Source organism: Aotus nancymaae, unplaced genomic scaffold, assembly GCF_030222135.1.
Source record: "Aotus nancymaae isolate 86718 unplaced genomic scaffold, 86718_ANA_hifiasm-v0.15.2.pri h1tg000039l, whole genome shotgun sequence".
NCBI lineage: Eukaryota > Metazoa > Chordata > Mammalia > Primates > Aotidae > Aotus > Aotus nancymaae.
Genome location: NW_026988453.1, coordinates 8,531,519 through 8,543,340, shown reverse-complemented (window position 1 = coordinate 8,543,340; position 11,822 = coordinate 8,531,519).

Here is an 11,822-nt window from a genome sequence, read left to right as displayed (position 1 = left end):
GGAGTTCTGGGACAATATGCCGACCAAGCTTTCCAGGCCTTCTCTTGCAGAAGGCTCATGTGCTTCGCAATCAGAGAGGGCCAGGAGGCTCCAGGACTGCAGGAGGGTGGACTAGTCCATGCCCTCCATCACTTTCTTTCCCCCAGGAATTTTTTTCTAACAATCTCTTGCATTTGCACTGGGTTTTATGACCTGCAAAGCTCCTGCGTGGGTGGTAGGGTACAGTTAGCCTTTTCCAGTTTCCATTTTACAGAAGAAGAAACTGAGAACTGGGAACCCTGTGACTAATCCAGGTGGCACAGCTAATAAGTTATAGGAATGAAAATCTAAGGCCAGGCATGGTGGCTCACATAAGCTGGACACGGTGGATTACACCTGTAATTCCAGCACTTTGGGAGGCCAAGGTAGGCGGATCACTTGAGGCCAGGAGATCAAGACCAGCCTAGTCAACATGGTGAAACCCCATCGCTACTAAAATACAAAAAATTAGCTGGGCATGGTGGCAGGTGCCTGTGATTCCAACTACTCAGGAGGCTGAGGCACGAGAATCCTTTGAATCTGGGAGGCGGAGGTTGCAGTGAGCCGAGATCATACCATTGCACTCCAGCCTGGGCAACAGAGCTATACTCCGTCTCAAAAAAAAATGGAAAGAAAGAAAATCTAACCCAGCTCGGTGTACAGCAACCCTCCCCCCATTACCTGCTGCTGTCTCTGAGCTCTATGGTAAAGGGAATAGCAAGAGAGGTCAGTGTATCCATCCATGCCACCATGTAACCTACAGAACATGCCCAAAGTTTTGAGCCAAAGGCCCCCAGCTCGAGGGAGAACATGAGATCAAACATGAGTGAGGGCAGGAGCTTCATGTCCGGATAAAATACCTGCAGAAGTACAACACAAGGCAGGACCCAGGCGAGAGCTGACCGGGGGGCACACAGAGGGACCCAGGCAAGCTGGGCGGATCAAAATGACCATATGTATTAGTTCCCTAGAGCTGCTCTAACAAAAATACCACAATTAGGTGACTTAAAACAGAAACAGGTTATCTAACAATTCTGGCTGCTAGAAGTCTGAAGCCAAGGTGTCAGAAGGGCTGCACTCTCTCGGGTCGGGGTGGGGAGGCCAGGATTCTTCTGTGCTCCCTCTTAGCTCCTGGTGTTTGCTGGCAATCTTTGGTGTTGCCTGGCTTGTGGCAGCATAACTCAAATCTCTGCCTCCATCTTCACGTGACCTTATAAGGACACCAGTCATTGGCTAAAGGCCTGTCCTAATCCAGTTTGAACTCATTTTAACTTGACTATCTGCAAAGACTCTGTTTCCAAATAAAGTCACATTCACAGGTACCAGGGGTTAAAACTTCAACATATCTTTTGGGGGGTGTAATTCAACTCAAAACTCAATGTAATGGATGGATGAGCAAGACAGGCAGAGCAAGAGCCCCCAGGGACTGAGCGCCTCTGGGAAGGCTCCCTGCCCGAGCGCACTGTCATAACTGGGCCTGCAGGGAAGGGAGACTTGGGGTGCCAGGTGCACAGAGCAAGGGGGCCTTTCGGGGAGTGGTGTGAAAAGACTTCAGAAGGCACGTTGGAGTCTGTGCAAACCTTGAGCTGGGGCTAATGCCTCAGGAGGAAGGGTTTGGGGCAGGTCAGCGTAAGTGTGATGGAGTTGTTCTGGCTGTGCCTCTCAGACCTCTCCCCTCTCTACCCACAGGGCAAGTGGTGACAGAGGAGGGAGAGACAATCCCTGCGGGGAGGGGAAAGGCCAGTCAGCTGCATGGGCAAAATGTCTTTAGAGTTTGCACACTCCCCCATGGTATAATCCTTTTTATTCATTTATCTTTATTTTTATTGTTTTTTTTTTTTTGAGACGGAGTCTCACTCTGTCACCCAGGCTGGAGTGCAATCGCGTGATCTTGGCTCACTGCAACATCTGCCTCCCGGGTTCAAGTGATTCTTCTGCCTCAGCCTCCTGAGTAGCTGGGACTACAGGCACATGCCACCATGCCCAGCTACTTTTTGTATTTTTAGTAGACACAGGGTTTCCCCATATTGGTGAGGCTTGTCTTGAACTCCTGACCTCAAGATCCTCCCACCTCGGCCTACGAAAGCACTGGGATTACAGAAATGAGCCACCAAGCCCGGCCTATTTTTTTTTCTTAAGACAGAGTCTCACACTATCGCCCAGGCTGGAGTGCAGTGGTGTGATCTCTGCTCACTGCAACCTCCACCTCCCGGGTTCAAGCTTTTCTTGTGTCTCAGCCTCTCTAAGTAGCTGGGATCACAGGTGCTCACCACCACACCCAGCTAATTTTTTGTATTTTTAGTACAGACGGGGTTTCACTATGTTGGCCAGGCTGCTCTTGAACTCCTGACATCGCGATCTGCCCACCTCGGCCTCCCAAAGTGCTGGATTACAGGCATGAGCTACTGTGCCTGGCCTATCCTTTTTATTTTAATGGTTTAGTTATAGGCTGTTTCCCAAATATTCCAGTTCATTTGAGCTCCCCAGGCAGGTACCTGGCTCAAAGAATCCCCAGAAGCCCTGTTCCTGGTGCCACCAAGCAGAGCACCAAGAACCCACCGTGGCAGCACGGAGGGCAAAGCATGCTTCTTTCCAAGAGCGAGCTCTTTGCAGACCCTGTGCAGCTGCTATTTCATACCGGATGAGCTTCCCACAACGCCAGCCAGAACGCCCGGGACCTGCCTGCCCCAACACACACACACACACACACACACACACACACACACTCTCCACACTCTCTCCCTTCTTTCTCTCTCTCATGCTTGCACATGCACTCATGCTCACACACACACTGTCATGCATCCCACAGATACACTCACACACGCTTATCCCACAAACCGTCCACTCTATACACTCAGCGTATGTACACACATATTTATGTTCACAGGATGAGGATGATTCATGCTCACACGCACACCTCACGTTCACGCCTCACACCCGCCTTGTACTCGTACCCTCACATCCATACATGCCTTACACTCTTATGCCTTTGCACGCCTCAAATAACACACCTTACACTTTCACACGTTCACAGACATACATACCCATACCCCCTTCTACACACATGTTCATGTGCATATTTTTGCTCTTACACTCACACATCACATTCCCAGACTCACACTCCAAGCAGGCATCCAGGCTCGGAGTCCTTTTCTTTGGGGGTGAGTGGCTGCAACATTACCCAGGCCTCGCCCGTCCCTCCAGAACCCCAAGCTGCAGTTGGCCATAGTGGCTAGGAGAATCTTTTGCACCCTTCTGAAGATGGTGAGGTGTTTTACAGGTGAGGAAATGGAGACCCAAGAAGTCCTGTGACTTCCACAAGAGCTCCTGAGCTCCATGAAGCATGGAACCCGGTCTTTCTCACTTACCCTCACATGCTCAGCACCTTCTGTGCCTGGCACAGAACCAACACTTGCTAAACCTGCGTCGAGTAATTGATCGGATGGCTCTCTGAGGGAAAGAGCCTAGTGAGGGGAAGTCCCAGTTCCTAATTTAGCCAGACTGGACTCTCCTGGGATTTGAGACAGTTTCTTCTTTTCATGCATAATCCCGCAGCCACTGCCCCCCTCCAAAAAGGAAATAGATGACTAGGAGGGTCCATGGGATGAGGGAGGCCAGAGACTCATCTGAACACTTGGTGCCTGCAGTGACATTTCAGAATTGACAGTTTTCTGGGTGGTTGAGGAGAAATCTGTCCTCCTCCCTTCAGCATGCCTGCAGCAGCATGGACAGAGGGATGGGAAGGAGCTCCAGGCTGCCGGCTGCTGGCCTTCTGCTCTGCTTGGGTTCCAACTGGGCTGTCAGGGCTTCTCCTCTGCTCAGCCTTGGAAGGGAGCACATGGTTGTGCCGGCAGGGCTGGGAACCCCATGGCCCAACGCACCATCTCCCGGTGGCCCACCCTGCCCTCCTTACCTGAAGGACGACACAGGACCTTGGGGCACTCTGCCTGCCATTCAGCAGACAGTGGGCCTTGGTCCCAATCACAGCCTAGCAATTCATAGTCTCGAAATCAAATATTGATAAGGGAATAGTAATTTACAAATCCCTTTCCCAGGCTCCCCCGTTCCAGATCTGATGGTGTCATCTGTAGAAGGAGACTGGACTGGAGCTTCCCTTCCAGCTGCATCTTACTCCACCCCAGATCTTCGCTCCCAGTGCCTCAGGGCAGCCCGCTCGACCCTGGGTGGCAGGTGACCTCCTCATCTTCACTATTCTCTCCCTCACATAGCCACTAGCTAAGTCCAGACCCTCACCAGCCCTCATGAGGACAGTTTCAGTAGCCTCCTGACTCCACTTCCCCTACCTTCAGGCTCCCCACCAGACCCCCTGCACATGGCTGCCAGACTGCCTCTGTTCTTGTCTACAGATCCAACCACATCCTTGTGGAGCTGAAGCTGCCTCCTTCTAAGGCTCTTCATGAAGTCCCATCCTTCCCGCCTCCCCTTCTTACCTCTGCCCAGTGCTCCCTGAATGCTCCCTCCATGCTGTACCTGGTGAATGCAAGCCACTGTCTCCCCACCCCACCTCACCCCCATGCACACAAAACTTTTAGGGTAGTTCTCAGGACTGTAATGATGTTATTAACTCTCATAGGCCCAGGACTCCACACAGAGTGCCTGGCATGCGATATCTAAACATGTAACAAACAAATGAGTTGAATCAAAGTCAGAAATCAAAGGGCCCAGAGGCAGCACCAGCTTTGAGGGAATCTTTAGGATTCTCCTTTTCCCTTTGAGGTCCTCTATGGCCTGCAACTGACACAAGGAACCAGATCTAGGAAATAAGCAATACTTTAGCTCCCTCTGATTAGAGATTGAGTTCCCTCTCCTCTTGACTGTGGGCGCTCGCAGGAGTGCTAGATCAGACCTGAGCTTTTTATGAGCTGTGGGTGACAACCAGCTGATTAACCCAGCCTTGTTATAATAGTCCCTCAGTACCAGATTGTGCTAGTGTTATTCGGGGCCAAGAGAAATGCTGGCTCCTGCCTTTCCTTACCAAGGGCCAGGAGCTGGTGACCCAGCTAAAGAATGTGCTTTGCTTGGGGTTTACATTCCAGGATCGGCTTGGGAGGCCAAGGGCTCAGGTTGCCAGTGGGAGCCAGGCACGGGGCAGGGGGGTGGCAATGGGCAGACCTTTCTCCCACCTCCCTCCTGGGCACACTTCCCATGCCGTGCCTTGCCTGCTCATTCCGAGTGGAGGCAGGGCCCCGGCAGAGGGAGCAGCATTTAAATGGAGTGTGAAGTGACCTAGTATCCACTGCCATAAACCCCCACCTGCTGGGGAGCCTTTAACAGCTTACAAAGTATCTTCGAGTTTAGGGTTTCCTTTGAACAATTAGGGACTGAGGGCAGGAGACTGAGTCACCTGTCCCAGGTCGTGTGGCCAGCAAGCAGCAGAGTTGGGTGGAGCACCCCATCCTCTGACTTCCACTCCCAGGCTCGTTGTTCCTCCTGCCACATCTCTATCAACAGCCTTTGTACCCCAACATCTAAGCAGAAGCCCCAACTTCACAGGGTCAGTGAAGAATCAATAAAATAGTGAGTGTAAATGGGTGGACACATGTAAAGATGGGGGTTATTTTTCTTTACTTGTCCTTTACGCACAAAGGATCCCAGGTGACTACAACCCAACAGAGTTAGTTAATAGAACGTACTTGAAGATTCTGGGGGCCTTGTGGAGGAATCCCATGAAAACCTCCCCGCAGTCGTCAGCATAGTTTCCCCTCTCCACTCCCCAGCACCCACACTTCCCGACTCCACAGCAATGGAAGTGACACATCCTCAGAGACTGGGAAAAGGACACAGGAGTGAGGGGTAGAAAAAGAGAAGGATCTCTGATTTTGCCACTAACAACGGGGTAAGGAGACCCTTTCCAAAACACTGGCTAGAAGTTCTAGACCTACGCATATATCCACCCACTCCACCTCCCAGCTCTCAGAACAGCTTCCTTCAGGTGTTAAAACCTCCCTCCCTCCCTTAACACAAAGCTCCAGCCTTGGGCAGTTTCAATGACCATTTCCGAGTTCTGAGTTTATCCTAACTGTCCTCTGTCCCAAATCAGATGAGCTGGAGCTCCGGACAGTCTGATAAGCCCCTTGCTGTCATAGGCCCACACATACTCTTGGGTCTTTGCCAAAATTGGGGGAGGAGACTTGGGAGGACCAAAGCCCAGCAAAGCCTCAAGCAGACTGATAGGAAACTATCAATCTGACGACCTCACTTCTCATTTCATCCCACAGCAAGCCCAGGAGGTGGTCATTTCAGATGAGTAAACTACGATGCAAAACAGCTTAGTCTACTGGAGACTCTGGGCAAGTCAGGAATCCTCTCCAAGCCAAAGTACGATGGTTAAGTGTGCTGTTTCTGAAGCCAGATTGCCTGGGGTCCAATCTGCTACAACACTTGACAGCTCTGTGACCCTGTGTAGTTTGTTCCTTAATTGCTCTGTGTCTGACTTTCCTCGTCTGCAGTGGGGATATCATTGCTAGTACCTACTTCAGAGAGTTGTAGAAAGGATTGACTTCATTAATACAGGAAGTCTAAGGAAGAGTAGTTGGCACACAGTATGTTAGCTGCATAAAAGAATAATTCTTATTCATACATGAAGTGGTGGAGACTTGAGTTATAGACACGGTTCATGGAAGAGCAGAGCCTGAAGCCCAGGTTGCCAGACTCGAGCCGAAAACATCATGCCAGCCTGGGCATGGGAGATGGAATGGGGCTCCCCAGTGTCCGGTACTGAGGGAATCAGTTACCAGGTGACAAAAGAACGCCAGTGGCTGAGATTTCTAATTTGTCCCTACTTAGATATTGCAGAGAAGTTACAGCAGATTTGAAATGAAACTCAGAGTCGGTTTATCCAAATCCCCTTTTACAGATAAGGAACCACCTCTAAAAGAGAAAGTCCTTGGCCACGGCGTGGCATGGGTTGCTTTGGTGGTGGAAGTGAAACTAGACCCCTGCATTCCTGCCTCCTGTCCCTCTGCCTGTGCTCTCCCTCCCATTCCAGGTGGGAGACAGGGCAAGCTCTTTGGCTTGGGGAGAAGAGCTAGCCTGTCCTTCAGTCACATTCCCTCCCAGACCTGGCCTGTGAGTAACATTCCATTTCTCAGGGTAATTGAGAGTTGAGGGCTGTTTTCAGTGAATTCTAAATTCTAGTACATCTTGCTGGAGAAACTCCAGGCAAGATGTACTAGAATTTAGAATTTAGAACGAGGGCTGGCTTAATAAATGTTAGATATTGGCCGGGCACAGTGGCTCACACCTATAATCCCAGCACTTTGCAAGGCTGAGGTGGGTGGATCACTTGTAGTCAGGAGTTCCAGACTGGCCTGACCAACATGGTGAAATCAAGTCTCTACTAAAAATACAAAATTAGCCGAGCATGGTGGCGTACACCCGTAATCCCAGCTACTCGGGAGGCTGAGGCAAGAGAATCACTTGAACTAAACTGGGAGGCGTAGGTTGTAGTGAGCCGAGATTGTGCCATTGCACTCCAGCCTGGGCAACAAGAGCAAAACTCCATCTCAAATAAATAAATAAATGTTAGATATTATTATACCTGCTATTGCAATTGCTCAGTCCCTATTTGTTGGATGAGTGTATGAATAAATGAATGAACAAATGAATGGCTCACTGGAGGAACAAATTGCCTAAGCCGACTTCTGCTTTGGTCACAGCTTTGGGTAACCCATAAAACATGCTAGGCTTAGTTTGGTCAGAAGAGGGCAGCTTTGAGCTAGGCGTCCCAATTTGCCAGAGACGCAGGATTTGCATCCCTCTCTTGGTGGGAAGGTGGGGAATGACTCTACAGGCTGTAATTCGGCCTCAGGGCTCTAGAGAAAGGGAATATGATGGTTGAGGTCTTGGGCTGGAAGTGGGTGGTGAGCTGAGCCCTCCAGCCTGCAGCAGCCCTTTTCCCAGAGAAAAGAGGTGCTCAGATCATACTAAGATAATTCCAAGGGAGAAGATGCTCTGGGCCCGGAAAGCCCCCTATGGCTCATCAGTTACACCCCACCATCATCATCAGTTACCAGCCCCATGGTATTTTCAGTCTCTCCTTCCCTCACCCCACTCCCATCCCATCTCCAAGGCCTTTCCTCATAGTTTAGCCAAATCCCACCCACCCTTCAAGGCTCAACTGTGAGGCTCCCCTTCTAGCCTCTGAGCCAGAGGAAAGCCCATCCATTTGACCCTACGGGCACTTCACACCTCTCTTGAGGGTCTTACCACTTTCTGCCTTGGATTATATTGTAAATTATCTGTTTATCTTATTTCCCTTACTAAACTGTAAACTCCCTGAGAGCAGACAGCCAATATTAGTCACTCCACAAGACTCATCTTAGAGGTATCTGAGATCTGCCTTATGTGCCCCCAACCCTCACCTGACCCCCAAAGCATACAGCCTTGGTGCCTCTCACCTGTGCTGCTGCCTGCACCCTGCTCCCAGCAGGACACATCACAGCAGTCCACATTCTGAGCTGCTTTCAAATCCCCTTTTACAAGTCAGGACCCACCCCCCGCCGACAGACACACACACAGATTGTGAAGTGTGTAAGGACAGAGACACACATTCATTCCCACTTGTTTTCCCAGCACAGCACATAGTAGATCCAATAAATAGCTTTCCCCCATGAGCCATATCTGAGATCTGCCTTACCTGCCCTCAACCCTCAGACATGGATCAGCCACGGGACTTGGGGTAGGGGTAGGCCTCTCCCTCCCAGGAGTCAACAGTGGGGCAGGCAGGATTGAGAGTAGCTTATCTCAGCCAGACATCCCAGCACATCCACACATCCAACCACATGACCTAGGAAGTCCCCAAGACCGCTGGTGGCAGAGTCCCTGACCAACACAGATTCCCTGTCGGGCACTCTCGCTCTCCCACCAACCAGCTCTCCTTTAAGGAATTTGAGAGCTGAGTTTCAGCAGCTTAGATCATTTCCTTGTCACATGCTGTTCTGGCTCTGGGTCTTCCTTGCCTGCCTGCTGTGTTCTTTGGTCACCCATGGCTCACCGCCTAGATGGGGATTCAGATTGTACTCAGAGGAAGCTGCAGTGGGAGTGAGAAGGTCCAGGGGGTTGCAGGTGATTCCCCCGACCGTGGCCAGGTAATGGAGTGGGCCCAATCATATGTAGGTCCTTTTTGTTTCATCTTCGGATTCCATGGCACATCCATTCTTTCAGTCCATAAACATCTATGGAATGCCTTTTAGGTGACTTGCAGTACACTGGGTGTTGGGGATACCTGGAAAAAATTACAGGAGTCTAGCTAGATTAGGCCTCAAAAGAAGTATTAGGCTCATCTGCATAATTCTTATGAAGAAATGTTGATTCAGCTGGCCAACTGCCACTTTTCCTTTGGGTCTCAACTTAAAAAGCCCTTGCTTTAGGAACCTGCCCCTGACCAGCCTCCTCCCATCTGGGATACATATTTTAAAGGCAATCTGAGCCAGGCCAGGTATTTCATGCCTGTAATCCCAGCACTTTGGGAGGCCAAGATGGGCAGGTCACCTGAGGCTGGGAGTTTGAGACCAGCCTGACCAACATGGAGAAACCCTGTCTCTACTAAAAATACAAAATTAGCCAGGTGTGGTAGTGCATGCCTGTAATCCCAGCTACTTGGGAGGCTGAGGCAAGAGAATCACTTGATCCCGGGAGGCAGAGGTTGTGGTGAGTCGAGATTGCACCATTGCACTCCAGCCTGGGCAACAAGAGCAAAATTCCGTCTCAAAAAAAAAAAAGGCCACCTGTTCTTCCATCATGGACCCCTCTCCCTCTGTACAGGATTTACTTGTTTATTTCTCACTAGACTGAGAACACTCCAAAGGCAGGGATCTTGTCACCATTGTACTCCCAGGCTCAGCACCTAGTGGGCACCAGTATTTGTAGAATGACGTAATTAGTAGAAAGTCACAGAACTGGTTAATGTCAGAGTCAGGACTCGGACTCAGGTCCCCCAACACTCAGTACTGTGCTTGCTCTTATGTTACCCATGCTTCCTTTTGAGAATCCTAGTCGTCTGGATGAGCCCCCAGGAATAGATGCAGATTTTAGAAGGGAAAGGAAATAGCAAGTCAGGACAACTATCTCTGGGACTCATCCTATTTGCACAGATAACCCGCAGCAAAAGGGGAGGCTGGTAGACGGAAGAATGCCACACCAGCCACAACCTCCTGTGGCCCTCCAAATCTGGGAGAGAGAAGTTGGTTTCCTGTGTAAGGTGGATCCTCTCCAGCCACAAAGGAGGCAAAGAGCTCCATGGAGGGATGAAGACATCTGTAACTCATGCTAGAAAAAAAAAAATCACAGGATCAGCAGAAGGGCAAGGAGAGGTGGCTCACGCCTGTAATCCCAGCACTTTGGGAGGTCGAGGTGGGCGGATCACAAGGTCAGGAGATCAAGACCATCCTGGCCAACATGGTGAAACCCCGTCTCTACTAAAATGCAACAAAATTAGCTGAGCATGGTGGCGTGCCTGTAGTCCCAGCTACTCAGGAGGCTGAGGCAGGAGAATCGCTTGAACCGGACGGCAGAGGATGCCGTGAGCTGAGATTGTGCCACTGCACTACAGCCTGGTGACAGAGCAAGACTCCATCTCAAAAAAAAAAAAAAAAAAAAAAAAAAAAAAGATCAGTAGAAGTAGAAAAGTGGGCAGCCACTAGGGTGAGTCCTTCTTTGTCCTCAGCATGCCCTGGATACACAGGGGAGGCACCATCCCCTGAAGGCCTGAGGGGAAGGCTGGCCGCCCGGCATAGCTGGAATCCATCCAGCGCTAAACTGGCTTGCAGAAGGGGTTTCCCTCAGGAAAGGGGATTTAGGTCTGTTGTCCTCCATTCTCTTCCTCGAGGATCAGGGTAGGTCCTTTTCATTTGCCACTTTGTTACCGATTATGTGGCCTTGGGCAGAATAATATTTATTTCACAGGATTAGGTTATCAAGATGGCCAAAGGGGAAACATTCCCTCTCCCCCATTTAAAGCAAGAAGGAAAACCTATGGGCATTCTCATTTCACTCTAAATAGCACTCAGAGTGGAGATTCTGCACGTAGCAACTCCAGGCTTCAAAAACCAAGTCAAACCTCATAATCTACCACCAGCGTTCCTGGCACACGACAAGAAAACCTCAGGTGGGGCACCTATTTTCAGATTTAGGGACACAGGTTAGATAGTTGGAGTACAAAAATTTTAAATAAATACATGTCCCTTTGGGTTCTCTCCACATTCGGCTGATACTTCATAAATAAATTCCACCAAGTGGTTGAGGGAATCTACTCAACCTTCGAAGTCCTCTTTTTTTTTTTTTTCTTCTTCTGAGATAAAGCCTCACTTCGTTGCCCAGGCTGGAGTGCAGTGGCGCCATCTCGGCTCACTGCAACATTCTCCTGCCTCAGCCTCCGGAGTCCCTGGGATCACAGGTGTGCGCCACCACACCCGGCTAATTTTGTATTTTTAGTGGAGACGGGGTTTCGCCGTGTTGGACAGGCTGGTCTCGAACTCCAGGACCTCAGGTGATCTGCCTAAGGAGCCCTCTTTGAGGAAGAGGGAAGAAATTTCCAGAGCCATTGGATTTCAATACCCAAGTAAGGTTGATCTAAGGAGCCATAGAACAGCTCTGCACCAGCCTTCCCATTAGGCTGAATTCTGCCTCAGTCCCATCCCAGCTCCCTTTCTCCTTTATGGACTTAATGAAGTTGTCAAGCAATTATAGATTTTGGCTTGGGACAAGCAAATTACTCAAGATGGAGAAATACTTTGGTGACCTCTAGTGCCCTCAGATTGTCCCTTGCCAACTGAGAACGAAGA